The following is a 22,112-nucleotide window of genomic DNA, read 5'->3' on the forward strand; positions in this document are numbered from 1 at the left end:
GTAAATATTTAGCAACTCTACATTTCATGATTTTCAATTACAATATCACCTCCATCTGTCTTTAAGCGGCCCACATTACTCTTAGTCTCCCTTCTTTCACTTAATATACTGGTAAAAATCTTGACTGTTGTCCTCATTTTCCCTAACAGGTTTTTCTCCTTTTCCCTGTTTGGACCTCTTCCGGTTTTTTATTTTCAGCACCAAAATAAACAATACTTTGCTGTAAAGTTCGTCTCAATAGTTCTTCACTTTCAGAGCGAGAATTGTCTAAACCGGTAATTTATTTAATGTAACAATCATAAGTACACATACTCATCCGTTTATCAACGCATTGATGGATACACAAAGATAAACACAACGAGATATGCAGGCAGCATCGGGATGCACAGGTGAACGGACAAGCGAAACAGACAAAGATGAAACGGTCTGAACCCCAAACAGACACTGACGTATCACTGATAGATATTAGTGAGAGGAGGTGGGGCTATGCTATCATGAATGGGCGCTGTGGCTTAGTCGGTTAAAGCATCTGTCTTGTAAACAGGAGATCCTGGGTTCAACTCCCAGCAGTGCCTTGTGTAACTAATTATTTTTACCTGATTTGTGGAATCAAGCGACAAAATGGCACTTTGGAATTGGTATTTGTTCAGGTTTGAGGAGGAAACGGATATCAGATTGACTCTTCTAAAACGCCCTTTCATTGTGCAGTCAGACCTCTCATAGAATGTGTCTGTAACGGGTAAACTTAAAGACACGTTCTTGTTTCTGGGCTCGTTGGGGTCAGGGTACAATTCACGATTTGAGGTTCAAACCCGGAAGTCGTCCTAATTTGGACCTGGACTTGTGATCTTGACCTGCGGTGAAAATCTTTGCAAAGAGGAAAATGAAGTCCGCAGATCACTCCACCTGAATCTCCAGACCCCGATGAAATATATCCCAGGCTGTTAACAGAAGCAAGGGAGGAAATAACGGAGGCTCTGACAATAATTTTCCAATCCTCCCTGGTTACAGGTGATATGCCGAAGGATTGGAGGACTGCTAAAGTTGTATTGTTGTACAAAAAGGGAGAAAAGGATAGATCAAGTAATTACAGGCCAGTCAGCCTAACCTCGGTCATGCTGAAGGTATTCTATTAAATCTACTCTGCACTTCCTCCACGGCCAATACAGGGAGGAGGGGACTCCCTACTGACAAGCCTCAGCTCTATCAGGAGAGGCAGACTGACCCACGCTCTCTCTTGCTTCTGGGATGTGCCACTTTTGGAATAAAAAGGTGAATTTCTCTACATCTTTAAACGCTCTGTCTCACTACACATGATTAAAGTGTTTTGTGGGACGCTGTGAGTGTCTCTGTACCTGTAAACTCTCTGACTCACTGCACGGATGTTTAATGTGTACTGTAGGATAGTATGTAAGTATCTCTGTATCTTTAAACTCTCTGTCTCTCTGCACAGCAGTGACAGTGTATTGTAGGATGGTGTGTGTTTCTTTATGCCTTTATACTCTCTGTCTCTCTGCACAGCATTGACAGTGTATTGTAGGATGGTGTGAATGGGATGAGGGTCTGTGGGGCGAAGTGTAGCCGATTGGGAGCAGCGCCCGTTTGCGGGGTGAGTATTGCACGCTTGATTTTCTCGCTCTCTTCTATCTTTCTTTCTCTCTTTCTTTCTTTCACCTCCCTCTCTCCCATTCTTTCATTCACTCTCGTTTCATTCCTCTTCTTTCTTTCTTTGCCTTTCTGCCCCAGCACCTTTGTCTGTATCCTGTTTTTGTTCTCTCATGTGTCTCTGTTGGATGATCCAAAATTCAGACCCGCCGCTTCTTCCAGCTTTTCCTTCCTTCCACAATCATCGTTCATTTCATTGAGACTTTCCTGCGGCCTTGCCCACTCTAACATTTACTTTCACATTCTTACGCCTTTAAGTTTGGTCCACATCGACCGCTGTTTCTCGGGGGCACATGTCCCGCTCGCACCAATGTTCATTTGTGACTTGAAACCAATCGATACATTTCGATCTGCTCCAGAGACAAGCACTAAGAAAGCAGGGCTGGCATTCGGTCGGACAGCGCATACTTTTCCGTGAAATTTCCATGGGTATCTTGTGATACGGGGAATGTTAACTGAAGAACTGGGTTTTGTTTTCATGGTGGTTGGCGCTTTTCCCCGAGCAGTTGATGTGCGGGAGAGACGGGCGGCGCTGCAGAGCTGCGAATGACGGCTGGAAGGTGCATTATTGGCAATCTGCGCGGTGCAGCAAAGTCGGAAATGTTTCGCTTGATCTTAATAGGTCTGTGGAAATGTCCGATTGAAAAGGAATGAGGAGAAATGAGAAGAGCGGGAATGGTGAAAAAGTGTCGATTACAGGAGGTTGGCCGTGAGCGAAAGGTCCTTTGAATGTCCGGCGCGGAGGAGATTTTGTTCGGAAACGGCAGACTTTAAGCGCGTGAGGAAAGTGAAGTGCGAGCTGCGTTCTTGGGTCAAATTGGGTGTTTTCAGGAAAACAGCCATTGTGAAATCACAAAAATGAAAATAGAAAATGCTGAGCAGGTCAGGCAGCACCTGTGGCGAAAGAACCAGAGGAAACGTTTCAGCTCTATGGCCTTTATCATCAGATCTGAATGGCTTATCATCTGCGTGAGTAACTGCGCTGTCTCAGATGCTGGCTTCCATCTCGGAATTATGTGGGTTCGAATCTCACTGCTACCAGAATTTGTGCACCCTTCCATTTTGGCCCCCTCATCAAAAACCCTTCTTTGATAAGAAGTGCTTTTCCGCATTGCTGGTTTACACATTTTTGCACAATTCAGCAAAGTCTGGATTGCTACCCAACTGTTTCTTCGATGGAGGTGTTGGGACTGTAAGGGGTGATCTCGGCGAAGTATCAATCAATGTGCACAATGGCGCCCTGGTGAACCGAGTACCTCTTATAGTCAGTATAATATAAAAGATATGTACCATAATTATGAATTTCTTCTTTGCATCACACTAGGATTTATTATCAGGGAATGTACATGAGCAGGTCGATTTACGTCACGCTCCGGTCGCTTCGCATCGCCTCCCACAAATAGAATAGAATCAAAGAAAGGTCACAGCACGAAAAGAGGCCATTCGGCACATCGAGTCCGTGCCGGCTCTCTGCAAGTGCAATCCAGACAGACCCACCCCCCCCCCCCCCACCCTTTCCCTGTGGCCCTGCATTCTCTTTCGTTTCAAATACTTATTCAGTTCCTTATTGAAGACCATGATTGAATCTGCCTCCACCACCCCCTCGGGCGGTGTATTCCAGATCCTAAACACTCGCTGTGCAGAAAAGTTTTTCCTCATGTCACCTTTGGTTCTTTTGCCAAACACCTTAAATCTATGTTCTCTGCTCCTTGAACCTTCCGCCAATGGGAACAGTTTCTCTCTATCCACTCTGTCCAGATCCTTCATGATTTTGAATACCTCCATCAAATCTCCTCGTAACCGTCTCTGTTCCAAGCAGAACAACCCCAGCTTCTCCAATCTATTCATGAAACTTATACCCCTCATCCCTAGAATCTTTGCAGTAAATCTCTTCTGTGGGGATTTGGTATTAACATCGCCGAACCCCCACCATCAACATACTAGTGGTTATCATTAACCAGAAACATAACTGGACCAGCCACATACATACTGTGGTTACAAGAGCAGGTCAGATGCTGGATATTCTGAGCCAAGTCACTCACCTTCTAATTCCCTAATGCCGTTCAAACATCTACAAGGTGTACAAGTTGAGTGAGTTGGAATACTCATGTGATGGCCATCGAACTGAAACGTTAACTCTGTTTCCATGTCTTAAGATCCTGCCTGACCTGCTGAGGATAAACACATTTCCAGTTTTCACTTCAGGTTGGCAACATAGCCAGTATTTTCATTTTGAATAAAGGAGCTTTCGTTTATTTCAGCATGCGACGAGGTGGTCGAGTGGTTAAGGCGATGGACTGCTAATCCATTGTGCTATGCACGCGTGGGTTCGAATCCCATCCTCGTCGTTATTTTGTTTAAGTTTTGTTTCTCTCATTCAGTCCACCCAGAAGATCTGGTCGAAGTCCCATCCTTCTGGAAACGGCAGACCGTGGGTATTGCATTGTTTGCTGAAATCAGCTGCAGTTCCTTCCAGGAAGGTGTTGAGATTGTATGGTCCCGAAGTATCAGATTGTACATTGGTGTCATTGTAAATAGAGTAAATCTTATGGTCAACGTAAGAGAAACTTATGGACCACAATGAAGATTTATGACCGGATCATTCCGTGTCTGTGTCCGTAAAAAAGGGACGTACTGTTAGTCCCGGATTATTCCGTATCTGTGTCTGTTTAAAAGGGGTGTGCTGTAAGTCCCGGATCATTCTGTGTGCGTTTTACCCGATTTTCTTGAGACCTTTTTCCTTCTGAACTGAAATGACGATCCTCTCTCGACACGAAGGTTCACCGCCTGCTTCGGGCAACTGGTAGGAAAAATAACAAAAACTGATGAGACCAAGTTCATTCTGCTGGGCTTCCATTCCAATCTCCGCACTCTATCCCCCATTCAGTCCCACCCCCGCCTGGACATTATAATCTGCGATATTCATAAGGGAATGGAGAAGCCGAATATCATGGTTATAATTTTCTTGGTTCCTCAACAACGAATAGCATCAATTGCAATGATTCAGAAGGCTATCATAGAATCAGAGAATTTACAGCACAGAAGGAGGCCATTCGGCCGTCGTACCAGTTTCAGCTTTTTCGAAGATCTGTCCAAATGAGACCCACACCCCAGATTTTTCCCCATAACACTGCAAATTAGTCCTCTTCAATTATGTCCAATTGCCTTTTAAATGATCGTATGGAATCTGCTTCCACCATCCTTTCAGGAAGTGCGTTCCTGATCTTAACAACCCTCTGTGTGAAAAAAAATCTCCTCAATTCCCCTCTTGTTCTTTTGCCAATTATTTTAAATCTGTGATCTCCGGTTACCGACCCACTTACCAGAGGAAACAGTTTCTCCCTACTTGCTCTTTCAAAACCCCTCATTATTTTGAATACCTCTATTAGGTCTCCCGTTAACCATCTCTGCTGTAAGGAGAACAATCCCAGCTTCTCCAATCTCTCCACATAACTGAAGTCCCTCATCACTGATGTCATCCAGTTCAACCTGCTCTGAATCCTCTTCAATGCCTTTTCATCCTAAAGTGTGGTGCCCAGATCTGTACAATATACTTCAGCTGAGGGCTAACCTATGATTTGTAAGGATTAGTATGATTTCCCTTTTTAATGTATTCAATGCCCCCATTTACAAAGCCAAGTATCCCATACGCTTTCTTAACCACCTGATCAACTTGCCCTGTTTTCTGAATATGCTCCCCCAGGTCCCTCTGCTCTTGGAACCCCCCATAAATTGTTCCATTCAGATTATACTGCCTCTCCATGTTCTTCTTCCAAAAGTGCATCACTTCACACTGATCGGCGTTAAATCTGTCACGTGACTGGGCATTTCACCTGTCTGTCTGTGTTCTCCTGAAGTCTGCTATTATCTTGCTCACTATTTACGACGTTACCAAGTTTTGTATCATCCGCAGACTTCGAAACTGTACTCCCTATTGCCACATCCAATTCATTTATATATAACAAGAAAAGCAATAATCCTAATACCGACCCCTGGGGGATCCCACTGCATATTTCTCTCCAGTCAGAAAGACATCCGTTCACCACGAATCTCTGCCTCCTATCCTTTAGCCAATTACTTGTCCACGTTACCACCGACCCTTTAATCCCACGTGCTTCTAGTTTTCGAATAAGTCTGTAATATGTTCATTTCTAAAATGTGTCCTCAAAATAAATATATCCCCATAATTTTATTGTTAAACAATGAGAATACAGATATTAAATCGAGTGCTAGATCGGGTTCATTCCCATTACCCGGAGGTGACGGGACCCGAGGAGGGGGAATCCCATCTGGGTTTATTTTTTCAGAAAACGGAGACGGAAAATAGCAAATCTCATCCCGTCGAAATCCAACAATTGGACGAAGAACCGACAGCCTTTTCCCATCCCAGGTTTGCAGACCTGTCTGTTGAAGGAAGCCTGATAAGTCCATTAGGGATCAACAGCGAAAGTGAAGAAACGCAGACAGAGATAGATAGATACATGCAAAGAAAAATAGCATAAATCTCCAATTCTGTGATTGAGCAGAATTTAGGTGGCAGCTTAAAGGAAATTCGTCGCATGCCGTGAAATCTTAGACGTGTACATAGGGCTGGATTCTTACATTATTTCTGAAAAAAGTAAACACTGCCTGGTAACTACTGCTCTTATTTATTTGACCCTTTTACAGTGGCGGTGTCAAGTGATTTCGAATCTCAGTGAATTTCAAGACCATGCTTGTCCCACTCGTTTGGTCACCCACTGGTAGCACGCGGTTGTAGACTGCGCAGGCTCATCACAGGAACTCTGCCAGACTGCATGTTCCAGACTTGTATCCAACGCTACACGTGCAGCCTGCAGCCGTGTGTGCATTGGTGGTTCAGTGTCGAACCCTCGCCTGCCGACGGGAAACCAGGGGTTTGGTTCCAGGCCAATGCAGCTTCCTTTACCTTTTGTATCTGTACCCATGAGATCGCCTGAATTGGGATAAATTCATGTGCCGGCTTCAATCTGTACAACTTCTTGAAAGATTATCTTCATTTCGTCTCCGTGTCTTTCGTGGACAAACCCTCTACATTCTCTCCTCTGGTGTTCAAACATGCTCGGCTGGAGATAAGTCAAACCTGCCTTCTGCACTTACTTCAAAGATATGAGAAGCCAATTGGTGGTTTTTGACGAAAAATGGGGACGCAAGGGGGCTCATACTGGGATTTGAACCAGTGAAACTCCCTGAGCGAGAATCAGATCCAAAGTCCAACTGGCAACAGAGCCGTGCAGCCACTGTAAAATTTCGCTGCCACGCAGCCGATCCGCCATCCTTTCAGAACACCATGGCCATCCAAACTCGCTTTCTTGTACGATGTACGATGAAGAGCAATATCAAGTTCTAAACTAATTATTTCAGATCAAAAATATTAGTCTCTCTTTATCAAATTTGTTTTGAATGTACGACTTGTATTATCAAGTAACACTTCACAGAATGAATTACTCTGAAACGACATTGTCGTCTGTCTCGGCATCGTCATCGTTTACACTCCACCAGAAGTACACTTTACTCAAATTGCTGCTTTCATTCACCACGAGAACGAAGAGTCATGAATGTGGAAACATTAGCTACGAATTTATCAGCTGGGTTGCACCTTTCCTTTTCCTACTTCCTCAGTCTTTTTTTTCTTTACCCTTCTCTGCTATTGTTGCAGGTTAGATCAGCCATCGCCGTTCAAGGAAGCCTGAGAAGTCCATTGTGGACAATACAGAGAGACAAGAGACGGAGACATGGAGAGATAGAGAGATGCATGCAAAGAAAATAAAGAGTATAAATGTCAGGTTTTGCAAACTAGCAGAATTTATGTTACGGATTGGGAGAGATTCCTTCTTGGGTCTTGAAATCTTGCAAGAGAAGATTGGACACAAGTTAAAATCATAGGCCTCGCTGGAGAATCTCTCATTCTGGGAGAGAGATAAATGCGGTCAATTAACTCCAATTAATCTATTTCAGCACTGAAGGGATCTTTAAACAGTTGCTCTGCGAGCAGAATTCAAACCTGGGCAGGAAAACCTCAATTGAATTTTGAGTCCAACGCTTTAAACACTCGGCCACCGCAGCTGTGAACGGCATCTTCATTCAGATCGGATTCCAAATGGACACATGCTGCTGTTACAAACGCGCGCATTGATGGTGCTTTGGGTCGAATTCTTCCTTGTTACGGTGGAGACCTTGGTTCGATTCCCAATACAATGCAGGATCATTCTGTAACAATGAGGAGCTGAAGAGCAAAAGTATACCATTTCGCCCCTCGAGCCTTATGCGCAATTCAGTGAGATCCTGGTTGACATGTAACGTAACTGCATATTATCGCCTTAGCCCCATGTCCCTAAATGCCTTTGGTTAACAAAAATCTATCAATTTCAGTTTTAAAATTAACAATTGAGCTCGCATCAACTGCCGTTTGTGGAAGAGAGTTCCAAACTTCTACCTCCCTTTGCTTGCAGAGGTGTTTCCCAACTTCACTCCTGAAAGTCCTGACACGAATATTTAGGCTATGTCCCCGAGTCCCAGACATGCTAACGGGCGGAAATAGTTTTTGTTCTATTTACCCCATCAGTTCCCTTTAATATTTTGAAATGTTCGATCAAATCAGCACTTAATGTACTGAATTCGAGGCAAACCCGAGTTTGTGTAATCTCTCCGCGTAATTTAAACTGTGGAGTCCAGGTAACATTCTAGTAAATCGACGCTGCACTCCCTTCATAGCCAATATATCCTTCCTAAGGTGCGTTGCCCAGAACCGAAGGTAATACTCCAGGTGTGGTCTAACCAGAGCTTTGTATAACTGTATCATAATGCCTATCCCCTTGTATTCTAGTCCTCTCGATAGAAAGACCAACATTCCATTAACCTTTTTGATTATTTTTTGTACCTGTCCATGACATTTTAATGATGTCTGTTCATGGACCCCTCAGTCTTTTTGGACCTCCACTGTTTCGAGCTTTTCACCATTTCGAAAGTACTCTGATTTATCCTTTTAGGTCCAAAGTGGATGACCTCACACTTGACGAAATTCATATCGATTTGCCACAATTTTGCACATTCATTTATTATATTAATGCCTCTCTGTAATTTTATGTTTCCATCTGCACTGCTTACAATGCTGCCCATCTTGGTGTCATCGGCAAACTTGGATATGTGGCTTTCTATCCCGTCATCTAATGTCCGCCTGAATTGGGAAAAATCCAAATTCAGTTTCAATCTCCTCATCATCTTGAGACATTTTATTTGCTTCATGTGTATTGCGTCGACGAAACTTCGGCATTCAGTCCACTGGAGCTCAAACATTCTCTGGATATAATTCAGTTCCACCAACAGCAAAACTGAAAAGATGTGAGAAGACAATTGGTGACTTTTCACTAAAACAGAAACACATGCGGGCTCGTCCGGGATTTGAACCCGGGACCTCTCGCATATCACTCAATGAAACTCCCTAAGCGAGAATCATACCCCTAGACCAACGAGCCGCTGTTACTTTAGCTGTGCAGCCAGTGTAAAAGTTGGTTGCGTCTCACAGCCGCTCGACCATCCTTTCAGACCACTTCGATCCATTCAATCTCGTTTTCTGTTCGGGTGGACAGCAATATCAAGTTGTGCACCAACTATTTCCATTCACCAATATTAGTCTCTCTTTACCAAATTGCTTTCGAGTGCACGACTTGAGTTATCAAGTAAGACGTTTCAGAATTAGTTGCTCTTAAACTACATTGCTTGTGAGGATGCTCAGAATCGTGTCGATTTAGGGCACGCTCTGTTCCCTTTGCATTGCAACGTACACATAGAATTGAATCATAGAAAGCTTACAGCACGGAAAGAGGCCATTCGGCCCATCGAGTCCTTGCTAGCTCTCTGCAAGAGCAATCCAGCTAGAACCACTCCCCCGCCTTTCACAGAAGCCCTGCATTTTTTTTCCCTTTCAAGTACTTATCCAGCTCCCCTTTGAAGGCCATGATTGAATCTGCCTCCATCACACCCTCGGGCAGTGCATTCCAGATCCGAACCTCTCGCTGTGTGAAAAAGTTTTTCCTCATGTCACCTTTGGTTATTTTGCCAATCACTTTAAATCTATGTCCTCTGGTTCTTGACCCTTCCACCAATGGGAACAGTTTCTCTCCATCTTCCATGCCTGGATCCTTCATGATTTTGAATACCTCTATCAAATCTCTACAAAACCGTCTCTGTTCCAAGGAGAACAACCTCAGATTCTACGGTCTATCCACGTAAGTAAAGTCCCTTATCCCTGGAATTATGATAGTATTTTTTTCCGGAACCCCCTCGAAGGCCTTCACATCTTTCCTGAAGTGCGGTGTCCAGAACCCCACACAAAATTTCAGTTGTGTTCGAACCAGTGTGTTATAAAGTTTCATCCTGACTTCTATACTTTTGTACTTTTGTACTCTATACATCTATTTCTAAAGCCCAGGATCCCGTATGCTTTTTAACCGCTTTCTCAACCTGCCCTGCCACATTCAACGATTTGTACACATAAACCTCTCTTTGTTCCTCTACCGCTTTTACATTTGTGCCCTGGAGTTTATTTTGCCTCTCCTCGTTTTTCCGACCGAAATGTATCACTTCGCATTTTTTTTGCGTTTAATTTCATCTGCCCCGTCTCCGCCCATGCCACCAGCCTGTCTGTATCCTTTGAAGTCTATCACTATCCTTATCATTGTTTACTGCTCTTCCAAGTTTTGTTTCATCTGCAAATTTTGAAATTGTGCTCTGTGCACTCAAGTCCAAGTCATTAATATGTATCAAGAAAAGCAGTGGTCCCAGCACTGATCCCTGGGGAACGCCACTGGACACCTCTTGCCAGTTCGAAAAACAACAGTTCACCAGTAATCTGATTCCTGCTGTTCGTCAATTCTGCATTTATGTTGTTTCTGCCCCGTTTATTCCATGGGCCGCAATCTTGATGAGAAGCCCACCATGCGGCACTTTAGCAAACACCTTTTGAATGTCCACATACACCACATCAACTAAATTGCCCTCATCTATCCTCTCTGTTACCTCATCAAAAAACTCTAACAGGTCAGTTAACCACGATTTGCCTTTAACAAATCCGTGCTGCCTTTCCCTAATCAATCCACCCTCGTCCAAGTGGCTGTTAATTCTATCCCGGGTTATCGTTTCCAAACGTTTCCCCACCACTGAGGTTAAACTGACTGACCGATAGTTGCTGGGTTTAATCGTACACCCTTTTTTGGACAAGGGTGTAACCTTTGCAATTCTCCAGTCCTCTGGCACCACCCACATATCTAAGGATGTTGGTCGATTATGGCCAGTACCTCCGCAATTTCCACCCTTACTTCCCTCAGCAACCGAGCATGCATCTCATCCGGACGTGGTGGTTTATCTACTTTAAGTACAGCCAGCCGTTCAAGTGCCTCTTCTTTATCAATTTTTAGACCATCCAGTATCTCAACGATAACTTCCTTTGCTGAGACTCTGTCTTCTTGGTAAAGACAGATACAAAGTACTCATTTGGTACCAAGGCCATACCCTCTGCCTCCATGAGTAGATCTCCTTTATCGTGCCTAATCGGCCTCACCCCTTTCCTTACTACCCGTTTACTGTTTGCATGCCTGTCGAAGTCTTTTGGATTCCCTTTTATGTTGGCCGTCAGTCTATAGTCATATTTCTCCTTGCCTCTCATTTCCTTTTTCACTTCTCCTCTGAACTCCCTAAATTCGGCCTGGTGTATTAACGCATAAAAAAAGTTAGCATTTCTTTCAGCCGGAAACAGAAAGTTACTGGTTGATCAATGGCGATTTGAACAAGTATTCGTCTTTTTTACAGAGTTGAATGAGTTTTGCGAAATTAATACAGTGAACTAATACAGTAAAGTTGAATTCCTGATCGGCAACCGTCTCAGACAGCGCATTACTGCCCATCCCTGGGAAACAAGATAACACCGAAACTTTGACAACACATCTCAGGTCCCCCGACAAAGTAACAGCTTGCCAGCTGCTCCGAAATATGGAGCCTGGACAGGGAGTTAAACGCTGGACCTTCAGTTCACTGCCCACTTTAAAAGTCTGATACTCTACCGACTAAGCTACCCAGGCTCGAAACTACATAAGCTCCCATCGTAAATATTCATGGGAGATCTCTGAATTATCCCTGCAGCCGTCGAACGAGGGTGAGGTCCGTTTGATAAAATTCTCAGGAACGTGTTGAGGAGAATCCTTCTTCCTGTTGAACATGATGTAAGAAACATGGACAGTGAACTCGTGAGTTTACAATTCTTCTTGTTTGTGCCAAATATCTTGTCATTCGTTAGCACCAATTAAAATAGCACTTTACCCAGAGGCTCAAAAGCTGAACTTGTCCCACACGGGAGTTGGAAAAGGCCTCCCGACCTTTCAGCGTATTAACATCTGTAAGCTGAATAATTTCTCCCGTGACACAGTGAAACCAGGCAGCATATTTCTCTTCCAAATTTTCCCAACACGAAACTTTCAACCGATGAATATCGGCTTAAAGAAAAGAAGAATCGTTTGTTTGGTTCTTCCGATTTAAAGATCTCGTACCGGCCCCTTTGCCATATGAGCTGCCGCTAAAAGCACCCTCTCCCGCTATGAACAAGTAAACTGGCACTTGCTATTGAAAGACGGTAGGCCAGAGGACCCCAAATGCCCACATGGGAAAACTAAGAAGTCGATTGTTGACCTCCATACGTTTGTCCCACAAGAGCGTATTGTAAAAACGACTGGTTGTTAACAAGATGCGTTATGGAAGATACCATTTGTACCTTGAACTCCGATCAAAATGTTCGGAGTAAAAGGTTTGATTGTTTTAGAAGACGCTCGAACTCACAACCTGGACATTTCTGGAGCCCATACTGCTATAAATAAGTAACGCACGCTTAACAATTGTACAATACGAGAGCAGCGAACAACCGACAGCATCAGCGCTCCTGCCAAACAGCTTTATTTTCGGTCTCTCAATTATCACTTCGAGATCTTTCTCAAACACAAGCCTCCAATCAAGATGCGCTTCGTTAAATAACAATTCCTAAATCAAGAGAGTTTTGATCGATCATGACTAAAGTATGTACAATTTCCTCACCTGTTCCATTTCATCCCCTGGGGTGGAAACCATCAGGTCCTGGAGATTTGTCTATCTTTCGCCTCCTCATTTTCTCCATTGCCATCATTTTACTTGTACGAATCCCCTTGATTTATTAACAGTTTTCCTCGTGTCTCTGGTATGTTAGCCTCATCCATTTCTGTGACGACCGATGCAAAGTAAAAATTTAGCAACTCTGCCATTTCCTGATTTTCAATTACAATATCACCTCCATCTGTCTTTAAGCGGCCCACATTACTCTCAGCCTCCCTTCTTTCTCTTAATATACTCGTAAAAACCTTGAGAGTTGTCCTCATTTACCCTCATAAGTTTTTCTCCTGTTCCTTTTTTGCTCCTCTTACGATTTTTTTAGTTTCAGCACCACAATAAACAACACTCCGCTGTAAAGTTCGGCTCAATAGTTCTCCAATGTCAGAGCGAGAATTGTCTGAAGCCCTGATTTATTTAATGTCACAAATACAATCACACATAATCATCCATGTATCAACGCACTGAAGGATACACAAAGATAAACTCAGCGAGAAATGCAGTCAGTGTCGGGATGCACAGGTGAACGGACAAGCGAAATGGACAGAGACAAAACGGCCTGAACCCCCAACAGTGAAGTGTCGCTGATAGATATTAGTGAGGAGGTGGGGGCCCCAAATCATCAATTGGCGCTGTGGCTTAGTTGGTTAAAGCGTCTGTCTAGTAAACAGGAGATCCTGAGTTCAACTCCCAGCAGCGCCTTGTGCAACTCATTATTTTACCTAATTTATGGAATAAAGCGACAAAATAACAATGTGGTGTTCGTATTTGTTCAGGTTTCAGGAGGAAACGGATACCAGAATGACTGTTCAAAAACGCGCCTTTCATTCCACAGACAGACCTCTCAGAGAATGTGTCTGTAACACGTTAATTTAATGACACGTTCTTGTTTCTGGGCTCGTTGGCATCGGGGTATAATTCACGATTTGAGTTTCAAAGCCGGAAGTAGTCCGAATTTGGACCAAGACTTGTGATCTTGACCTGCGGGACAAACGTTTGCAAAGAGGAAAAAGAAGTCCTCAAATCGCTCGACCTGAATCTCCAGGCCCAGATGAAATATATCCCAGGTTGTTAACAGAAGCAAGGAAGGAAATAGCGGAGGCTCTGACCATCATTTTCCAATCCACCCTGGCAAAAGGTGTCGTGCAGGAGGATTTGAGGATTGCTAACGTTGTACCATTGTTGAAAAAGGGAGACAGGGATAGATCGAGTAAATACAGGCCAGTCGGCCTAAACTCGAGCTGAAGTATGAATCGTCATTTAGAAAGGCACGGATTAATCAAGGACAGTCAGCGTGGATTTGTTAAGGGAAGGTCGTTTGAATTGAATTATTTGAGGAGGTATCAAGGAGGATCGATGAGGGTAGCGCGATTGATGGAGTCAACATGGATTTTAACGAGGCTTTTGACAAAGTCCTACAGGGCAGATTTGTCAAAAATGTAAAAGCCCATTGGATCCAAAGGACATTGGCAAGTTGACTCCAAAATTGGCTGAGCAGCAGGAAGCAAGCGGTTGTGGTCGACGGGTGCTTTTGTGACTGGAAGGCTGTTTCGAGTGGGGTTCCATGCGGCTTCGTACCAGGTCCCTGCTTTTCATGGTACAGATCATTGATTTATACTTAAATGTAGGGGGCATGATGAAGAAATTTGCAGATGATACAAAAATTGTTCCGGTGGTTGAGAGTGAGGAGGAAAGCTGTCGAATGCAGGAAGATATCCATAGAGCGGACAGGTGGAAAGAAAAGTGGCAAATGCAGTTCAATCTGAAGAAGTGTGAGGTAATGCATTTAGTGGGGGTGGGGCAAAAAGGCAAGGGAGTATATAATAAATATTGCAATTAATTTGCCATTTACACGCCCATTCTGCAAATCTACTAACGTCTTCCTTTATTATTCGCATTTTTCTTTGTATTAACTACAGCTCGCAATTAGGTGTCCTCCCTAAATTTTGAAATTGTACTTCCGATTCCCGTGTCCAAATCATGAATGTAAATTTTGAACAAAAGTGGTCCCAGCACCGATAAATTGTGAACAACAGTGGTCGCACCACTGATAAAGTGTTAACAACAGTGGTCCCATCACTGATATATTGTGAACAACAGTTGTGCCAGCATCGATAAATTGTGAACAACCGTGGTCCCAGCACCGATAAATTGTGAACAGCAGTGGTCCCAGCACCGATAAATTGTGAACAACTGTCGTCCCAGGAATTTTGATCTTGAACTGCAGTTGAAACTTTTGCACAAAAGAAAATAACGTCCCCAAATCGTCCCACGTGAATCTCAAATGCTTTGGGAAGAAGTTCAATAGAAACAATCAGGACTTTAAAGGCACCTCAACGACCTGAACTTTCGTTGAATGAATTGTGTTAGCCATTGCATTCGACCGTGAAATCACTCTTGACTTTCATCTCATTGAAGCAGAGTGTGGCCGCTTTGCATCTGTTAGCATGTCGGTGGCGTGTTTACATTTGATATTGATCGCTTCCAATTTGTAAAATTCATCAATCGTCAGGAAAAAGAAACCGAGAATCGAGTTGTCCCTCTAAGTAATGAGCTGAAGGGATTGGTGATCCAAGCAGATCTGGAAAATGCGTGGTGCAATCGGTCAGGAGTTCCAAATCCACCCTCCAGCCACTCGGCAATCATATTGAATGAACTTTACTCTGGCCCATTGTCGCCGCTCTGAAATCGAGTATTTCTCCGGCATGTTTTTCTTCATAGTTGCTGGTTTAAGAGTGAAGACCGGCTGGTTGGATTTTCACTCCGACAAGCTTTAATCATTCATTTTTCACTGACTGTAGACAGTTGTTATATTGGTCGCTGCAATCTCAAAGTTTAGCCCAGTGAATTATTGGTTTAGCAGGTGATCTCTTCACCTGTTCTCGGCGGTGTTATCCGTTAGCGTGAAAGTTTGATTGTTCGAGCCCTTATTTTATTTTTCCTCAGGATTCATCGTCTCAAAGTTCCAGGGTTTCAACGCATGTTTTGGAATCAAGAAAATGTACCGGAATCATTGCCAGCTGAGCAGGGCTGATATTCTACCATTTACCCTGCGGTCGGAAATCAGGCACATGAATCATATAAAGGAATGGAACATTGGCTTCACGGTAATTACAATTCTCCTTGACAGACAAGCCCCCGAAAGGCCCGAAGGGAGGCCGCATTCGCAGCAGGAGAGCTGGTTCGCTGGGACATGGAGATTTCTGTAGTGAGTGAGACCAGACTGTTCCGATGTTCAGAGAATAAATTTCGCATCCTTTATTTTGGAAAAGCAAAACGGTGGGGATTTTTGTCATAGCCCGATGCCTTTCGTGTTGTATCAGATGTTCCTCGTTGCGTTACTTTCATCTTGATCGGAGAACCAGTTCGGGCGCTCCTGTGATAAACAGCGACAGTTGCCAGTTAATGTTAAATTTAACAACGACTCCACTGCGTTTTTAATCCCACTCTTAAGATGCAGTCTATAAAATGAAAAAAAATCATCACATTCAAAGCATAAAAATCTTATTAAAGTTTTGACTGTCTCTCGGTCACCACGTCAACATCGCCTTCAGTCTAAAATAGAAAGTTATGGATTGATTCATGATGATTAAAACAGGGATTCAACTACGAACTGGATTTAATTAGCTTCATGTAATTAATTTAATAAGTTCATAACTCTTTTTAAAGTTAATTCCCTAACTGGGAATCGAACCTCGCGGCGGTGAGAGTACCGAATTCTCACCACCAGGCCATTGGGGAGCTCCCAAGATTGCGCACGAGACAAAGTGGAACTGATGACATTATTATTTATTTCGCTCTTTCAAGATTCATTCAGCTCCGTGTTTATTCCCAGGCCTCTTATCTCTCCTTCTTTTCAGCTTCTGACCGCGGATATTCCTGTGGCTAAATATCAATAATATAGAACATCTCACAGCCCCGGTATATTTGCTGTTTCTCTGTGCAGTTCTGTGCAAAATCAAACTGCACGCAAATACCGACAGTGCCTCTCTCTCACTCCCCACAGAAGCAGCAGGAGATGCCACTTTAAACTGCCAGTTGCTTCAAACGATTCATGATGGACCTGCGTGACCTTTCAGCTTTCCAAGGAGCTGCATTCAGTGCGTGAATTTTGGAAATGGAAACATGTCCATCAGCAGCTTGTGGTCGTATTTTACCTCACTTTCCATTTCATGTCCATGCCTACTTGCACTTGGTGATGTCATTCCCTGAACATCACCTCTGTCGCGATATTATTTCGAACAGAAAATGCCATTTTGTGCCAGCAGTTTGTCTGGCAGGAAAATGACCTGAATTACAAAGGGCCAAGTCGGAAAGGCCGCGTTGCTCTGCTTGTTCGCAGCAAAGAATTTTCAGCGTTTCCTTGGGGTTTAGTGTTTAGGATTCGGCGCTTTCATCACCACGGCAAAGGTTCGATTGTCGGTCTCAACATCCGCATATTATACACTCTACCATAAGTGTACTGTACTCAAATTGCTGATTTTTTCATTGTGAGGGGAAGAAACATAAATGTGTGGACATTAATTACGAATTGATCAGCTGGGTTGCACCTTTTCTTTTCCTACCGTCTCAGTCTTTCCATCTTTACCCTTCTCTGCTGGTGTTGCAGGTTCCATCATTCTTCGCTGTTCACGATGCCTGAGAAGTCCATCAGGAGAAAACAGGCAAAGTCAAGAGACAGAGACAGGGAGAGATTAAAACATAGAAATAAGTTGTATAAATGTCAAGTTCTGCGAACGAGCAGAACTTAGAATGGACCTTGGGAGAGATTCCTTCACGTGTCTTGCAATTTTGCAAGAGATCATTGGGCTCCGAGTTTAAAGCGTCGTTGGCGATGGAGCACATCTCTGAGGGAGCGAACAAGGTCCGTTCGTTCAAGTTCATGTTAATTTGAACACTGAACAAACTTTAAAAAGTAGCGCTGTGAACAGGATTCGAACCTGTGCAGGGAAACCCCATTGGATTTCAAATCCAACGCCTTAACCACTCGGCCATCGCAGCTGGAAACCTCAATGATTGACAGCTATAAATCAGAATGCGTAGGGTTATCACACGAGATCTGTGACACTTTGTTCTCTCAGACAGGTTTCCAACTGGAAACTTACAGCTTGTTGATGTGCTGACTTTGCTGTCTCGGTGATAGAATTCTCATTTATCACGTGAGAAACCGGGGTTCGATTTCCGGTTCGTTTAGGATTATTTTCATTCTCCATTCATAAGATCGCGTGAATTGTGCGACATTCGCCCTCAGCTTCAATCTGCGCACCATTTCGAGACATTTTCCATTCTCCACGTGTGTTGCGTCGAAGCTGGGTAGGAAAATCACATTGCAAGTCTAACGCCTTAATCATTGGGTCATCGCAGCTGCAAGCGACAAATCCGACACGGCTGCAGAAGAGAATGAAGAAGGTTATGACAGGAGAACTCTGAGACTGTATGTTCTTTTGGACAGGTTTCGAACTGAGCGCATGCCGCCGGCTGCTGTGCGGACTTTGTTATTTCAGTGATCAAATTCTTGCTTTCTGCGCGGGAGGCCCGAGTTCGATCACTGCCCAATGGAGGAGCATTTTTCATTCTCCATTCATAAGGTCACGTGAATTGGGATACGTTGACATTCAGCTTCAATCTGAACACCATCTTGTGATATTTTCCTTTCTCCATGTGTGTTGTCGTCGACAGAACCTCTGCATTCTGTCCTCCATGCACTGGAATTAAGACAATCCTGCCGACTACACCGCTGACAAGACGTGAGAAGCCAATTAGTGATTTTGAACTAAAAATGGGAACACCGCAGGGCTCGTCCGGGATCTCTCACATAATAATCAGCAAATCCCCAAAGCGAGAATCATACCCCAAGACCAACGAGCCACTGATGACAGAGGGGTGCAACCAATGCAGAATTCTGTGCCACCCACAGCCGATCGGCCACCATTCTCTGCAACGTATCACTTTTTCTATTCCGATGTACGGCAATGTGAAGACGTACATTAACTATTTCATATCAACAATATTAGCATCTCTTTACCACATTCGTTTCGAATGTGCGAGTTGTATTATCAAGTGAGACTTTGCAGAATTAATTGCTCTAAAGCTACATTGTTGTCTGTCTCGGCATCCGCAGATTATCCACTCTCCCACAAGTATAACAGTGACAACACTTCAAAAATACTTCATTTGCTGTGACGCGCTTTGCGAAGTCTTGAGGTCGTGAAAAGCGCTTTATAAATACAAGACTTTGTTTTTATACTGGGCTAAAAGTACTGATGTTTTCACGATGAGGACGAAGAGACATCAATATGTGGACACTGGCCACGAATTCATCATCTGGGTTGGTCCTTTACATTTCCGACCGTCTCAGTCTTTCGATCTTTACCGTTCTCTGCTGGTGTCGCAGGTTCGATGAGCTTTGGCCGTTCAACGAAGCCTGAGAAGTCCATCAGGGGAAAACAGAGAGGGACAGAAACAGGGAGAGATAGAGAGATCTAAGTATAGAGAAAAAGCCTGAATATCAAGTTAGCAGAATTTGAAATGAAGCGTGAGAGAGATGGAATCATACATTCATAGAATCGTTACTGCACAGAAGGAGGCCATTCGGCCCATTGAGCCTTCCCCGGCTCTCTTTAAGAGCAATCCAGTTCGTCCCATTCCCCCGTTCTTTCCCTGTAGACCCGCTAATATTTTTCCTTCAAGTACTTATCCAATTCCTTTTAGAGAGTCACGATTAAATCTGTTTCCACCACCCTTTCAGGCGATGCATTCCGGATTATAACTACTCGCTGATTTAAAACGTTTTTCCTTATATCGCCTTTGGTTCTTTTGTCAACCACCGTAAATCTGTGCCCTCTAGTTCTCGACCATTCTGCCAACGGGAGCAGTTTCTCTTTATTTAATTTATCTGAACCCGTCATGATTTTGAACACTTCTATCAAATCTCATCTCAACCTTCCTGCCCTGAGGAGAATAAGCCCAGCTTCTCCAGTCTTTACACGTAACTGAAGTCCTTCATCCCTGAAACCATTCCAGTAAATCTTTTCTGCGCCACCCCACAGGCCTTCACATCCTTCCTAAAGTGCGGTGCCCAGAATTGGACACAATACTCCAGTTGTGGATTATTGTGAAGTTTCCTTCAAGCACCTTGAAGTTTTGCAAGAGACCACTGGGCTCCCAATTAAAAGGCTCTGCCGCGGTGGAGGATCTCTCTGAGAGAAGGAAATGCGGCCCGTTATCTCCAGTTCATATTTATTTGAGCATTGAACAAAACTGTAAAAAATGGCGCCGTGAGCAGGATTCCAATGATTCACCGAAAGACCCTGTCGAGTTTTAGATGTAACGGCTTAACCACTCGGCCATCACAAGCAGCGAGTGCTAGTAATGCACGGCTGTAAATCAGAATGTGCAAGGTACTCAGAGGAGATTTGTGAAATTATATGTTGTTTCAAACAGATTTCCAACTGGACACAGAGAGCCCGATGCCATGCAAACGTTGCTGTTTCATTGGTAGAATTTACACTTACCACGCGAGGGAACAGGGTTCGTATTCCCGACCAGTTAAGGCGCATTTTTATTCTGCACCTCTGAGATCGCCTGAATTGGGATAAATTCACCGTCAGTTTCAATCTGCACACCGCCGTGAGGCATTTTACTCTCTCCGTGTGTGTTGCGTCGACAAGCCGGCTGCATTCTGGCCTCTGGACCTCAAACATGCTCGAGGATTAAATCAATCCTGCTTTCTGCAACGCTGAAAAGATGTGAGAAAGAAATGAGTGAATCTTCACTGGAAATAGTGAAACAGGAGGGTTCTGGGATTTGAACTGGGGACCTCTCGCATATCAAACAGTGAAACGCCCAAAATAAATACCATAATCCGAGAACAAGGAGCCGTCAGTAACACAACCAGACAACCAGTTAAAATATCCCTGCGACCCACAACCGATCGCCCATTCATTCAGACCGCTTCTGTCCATCGAATCATAGAATGGTTACAGCACAGAAGGAGGCTGTTCGGCTCATCGAGCCCGTGGCGGCTTTATATAAGAGCAATCCAATTAGTCCCATTCCCCGGCCCTTTCCCGGTGCTCTGTATTTTTCCCCTTCAAATTCCTTTTTTAAGTCACGATTGAATCTGCTTCCAGCACCCTTTCAAGCAGCGCATGCCAGATCAGAACTACTCGCTGCGTCATTAAGTGTTTCCTCATATCGCCTTTGGTTCTTTTGCAATCACTTCAAATCTGTGTCCTCTGGTTCCCGACCATTCCGCCAATTAAAACAGCTTCTCTTTATTTACTTTATCTAAACCCTTCATGACTTTGAACACTTCTATCAAATCTCCTCTGAACCTTCTCTGCTCAAAGGGGAACAACCCCAGCACGAGGCAAATGCGGTCAATCAGCTTGAATTAATTTGTTTGATCATTAAACAGACCTTTAAAGACTGGCCCTGTTTTGTGGCAGTGTGAGCTAATGGTTTAAATCGCTGGTTTCAATGTCTGGGGCTTTTCTCGATTCGAATTTTACCATTGACAGAATTTCTGCAAATATCCATTTTAACCTGTTCACAGAAAACCCGATTACAGTGCGATGGAGCAGAGGATGTGAAAGAAGCTGAAAGTGAAAGTGCAGATATTATTTTCATCACGGGGACAGGTCACGTTTCCACAGGTAAGGACCTCTCAACTTAAGATTCTTTCCAGCAGAGTGGGACAGGTGATCAGAGTGACCGGGCTCTAGCGGCGCAATCGGTCCTGATATGAGATACAGGCTCGGGAAATGCCGAGGTTTTTTAATTCGAGTCTCACCGAGATCAAACAATCCTTTTACTTGTGAACATTTCGACCGGAGTTGAAGGCACAATTGGTGTATTCCAAAATTCATTTAATTATCTGAATTGCCATGTGGTTCCTCCGGTCCATTGTTGCAATAGCAGATGAGATGTTTAGTATTACTTGTTTCCAGGAGGGAGGCTGCAGTTTTGTAGAAACAAACTATGATTTTGATCCATCTTCAAATCGTGGGATTTAACTGGAGCTTTAAACCAGCGCCAGAGGCCGCTCAGCCAGGATACTTTCCATCCTACACTTCAGGAGCTAGTTTTACAGGAATAGAATTACTGCAAGCAATAATTCTACCCCTGAAGCACCAATGCTGCCACGGCAGCAGGATGCATGTGTCCAGTTAGAAACGTGTCTGAAGGAACATGCAGTCTGAGAGAGCCGGAAGTCCAGCAGATTGACTTTCGGTCTGAGCAGGTGTTGAGTCTCCTTCTTGAGAGAGTTTCGCCAATCCAGCTCAGAATGGTTTAAGAAT

General features: G+C 43.9%; 5 non-coding genes across 5 annotated transcripts; 3 read left to right on the forward strand and 2 right to left on the reverse strand.

Moving 5' to 3' along the window:
• Positions 1-501: 501 nt before the first annotated feature.
• trnat-ugu (transfer RNA threonine (anticodon UGU)) lies at positions 502-575 on the forward strand. The gene has a single exon. It is a non-coding gene; the product is annotated as a tRNA-Thr (tRNA).
• Positions 576-3,931: 3,356 nt separating this feature from the next.
• Positions 3,932-4,013, forward strand: trnas-gcu (transfer RNA serine (anticodon GCU)). Its single transcript has one exon. It is a non-coding gene; the product is annotated as a tRNA-Ser (tRNA).
• Positions 4,014-9,069: 5,056 nt separating this feature from the next.
• Positions 9,070-9,158, reverse strand: trnap-agg (transfer RNA proline (anticodon AGG)). Its single transcript is given in 2 exon segments — positions 9,070-9,105; positions 9,123-9,158. It is a non-coding gene; the product is annotated as a tRNA-Pro (tRNA).
• A 4,280-nt stretch (positions 9,159-13,438) lies between these two features.
• On the forward strand, positions 13,439-13,512 carry trnat-agu (transfer RNA threonine (anticodon AGU)). Its single transcript has one exon. It is a non-coding gene; the product is annotated as a tRNA-Thr (tRNA).
• Positions 13,513-17,729: 4,217 nt separating this feature from the next.
• trnas-uga (transfer RNA serine (anticodon UGA)) lies at positions 17,730-17,811 on the reverse strand. The gene has a single exon. It is a non-coding gene; the product is annotated as a tRNA-Ser (tRNA).
• Positions 17,812-22,112: the final 4,301 nt, after the last annotated feature.

This window comes from Heptranchias perlo, chromosome 20 (genome assembly GCF_035084215.1).
Source record: "Heptranchias perlo isolate sHepPer1 chromosome 20, sHepPer1.hap1, whole genome shotgun sequence".
Taxonomy (NCBI): domain Eukaryota; kingdom Metazoa; phylum Chordata; class Chondrichthyes; order Hexanchiformes; family Hexanchidae; genus Heptranchias; species Heptranchias perlo.